This window comes from Hydra vulgaris, chromosome 12, assembly GCF_038396675.1.
Source record: "Hydra vulgaris chromosome 12, alternate assembly HydraT2T_AEP".
Taxonomy (NCBI): Eukaryota; Metazoa; Cnidaria; class Hydrozoa; order Anthoathecata; family Hydridae; genus Hydra; species Hydra vulgaris.
The window spans coordinates 78,230,001-78,232,500 of record NC_088931.1 but is presented as its reverse complement, the minus strand read 5'-3'; the positions used below and the strand labels follow the sequence as shown (position 1 = coordinate 78,232,500).

Sequence of the window (2,500 nt, the reverse complement as noted above, 5' to 3'; positions counted from 1 at the left end):
GATTATTAAAAAAAAAAATTCCGGTCTTGCATTTTAATTTTTACTTTTTGTCAACAAAATATCGAATAAACTTTTCGGACAACATCTAAGGGTTCTATATATATATATATATATATATATATATATATATATATATATATATATATATATATATATATATATATATATATATATATATATATATATATATATATATATATATATATATATATATATATATATATATATATATATATATATATATATATATATATATATATATATATATATATATATATATATATATATATATATAGAACCCTTAGATGTTGTCGAGAAGTTTTTTCGAAGATATTTTGTTGACAAAAAGTAAAAATTAAAATGCAAGACCGGAATTTTTTTTTTAATAATGATGAGAGCTGCCTGCCCCAACCAAACCCTCAGTCGATGTAGCAGCACTCCCTTGCGGGTCAGGCTATTGTCAGTCGATGTAGCACGCTCCTGAGGCTATTTTGTCAGTCGATGTAGCAGCACTAGAAGTCAGGCTATTTGTGAGTCGATGTAGCAGCACTCCCTTGCGAGTCAGGCTACAAGATAGTCGATGTAGCAACACTCGGCATGATTAGTAAAAAAAATATAAATAAAAACATTTTATTAAAAAAAATAAAAATAAAAACATTTTATTAAAAAAAATAGAAAAATAAAAACATTGTTTATATTGTTAAAAACATTCAAAATGTTCTAAAAACATTCAGAATGTTTTAAAAACATTCTGGTCAATTAAATTTCCATTTTGTGGTTTTTTTAAAAAACGATTAATTTGTAATTAAATTAATGGTTTTCTTCGTCAACACGGAAATGTAGGACGAAAGTCAAAAGTAATTAAAAGTGACGTATGTGTTGGCGTAAGAATCACTTTTTTCCTTTGGACTCTCCTACAAGCCAACAAACTATAGAACTATATATATATATATATATATATATATATATATATATATATATATATATATATATATATATATATATATATATATATATATATATATATATATATATATATATATATATATATATATATATATATATACATACATATATATATATATACATATATATATATATATATATATATATATATATACATATATATATATACATATATATATATATATATATATATATATATATATATATATATATATATATATATATATATATATATATATATATATATAGATAGATAGATATATATATATATATATATATATATATATATATATATATATATAGATATATATATATATAGATATATATATATATATAGATATATATATATATATAGATATATAAATAACCCTTAGATGTTGTCCGAAAGTTTTTTCGATATTTTGTTGACAGAAAAAGTAAAAATTAAAATGCAAGACCGGAATTTTTTTTTTTTAATAATGATAGACTGCCTGCCCCAACCAAACCCTCAGTCGTATGTAGCTGCACTCCCTTGCGGGTCAGGCTATTTGTGAGTTCTCGATGTAGCAGCACTCCCTTGCGAGTCAGGCTATTTGTCAGTCGATGTAGCAGCACTCCCTTGCGAGTCAGGCTATTTGTCAGTCGATGTAGCAGCACTCCCTTGCGAGTCAGGCTATAAGATAGTCGATGTAGCAACACTCCGCGCATGATTTACAGTAAAAAAAATAAAAATAAAAACATTTTATTAAAAAAAATAAAAATAAAAACATTTTATTAAAAAAAATAAAAATAAAAACATTGTTTATATTGTTAAAAACATTCAAAATGTTATAAAAACATTCAGAATGTTTTTAAAAACATTCTGGTCAATTAAATTTGCGTTTTTGTGGTTTTTTAAAAAATGATTAATTTGTAATTAAATTAATGGTTTTTACTTTCGTCCAACACGGAAATGTTGGACGAAAGTCAAAAGTAATTAAAAGTGACGTATGTGTTGGCGTAAGAATCACTTTTTTCCTTCCGCTCTTCCTAAAGCCAACAAACTATAGAACTATACATATATATATAGATATGTATATATATATATAGATATATATATATATAGATATATATATATATATATATATAGATATATATAGATATATATATATATATATATATATATATATATATATATATAAATATATACATATATATATATATACATATATATATATATATATATATATATATACATATATATATATATATATATATATATATATATATATATATATATATATATATATATATATATATATATATATATATATATATATATATATATATATATATATATATATATATATATATATATATATATATATATATATATATATATATATATATATATATATATATATATATATATATATATATATATATATATATATATATATACATACATATATATATATACATACATATATATATATACATACATATATATATATACATATATATATACATATATATATACATATATATATATATATATATATATATATATATATAT

At 19.5% G+C, this 2,500-nt stretch overlaps 1 long non-coding RNA gene across 1 annotated transcript in view; it reads right to left on the bottom strand.

The window, feature by feature from the left end:
• LOC136088520 (uncharacterized) overlaps window positions 1-2,500 on the bottom strand; it is a 25,116-nt gene that overhangs the window by 7,472 nt on the left and 15,144 nt on the right. The gene's annotated exons all lie outside the window — the stretch shown is intronic.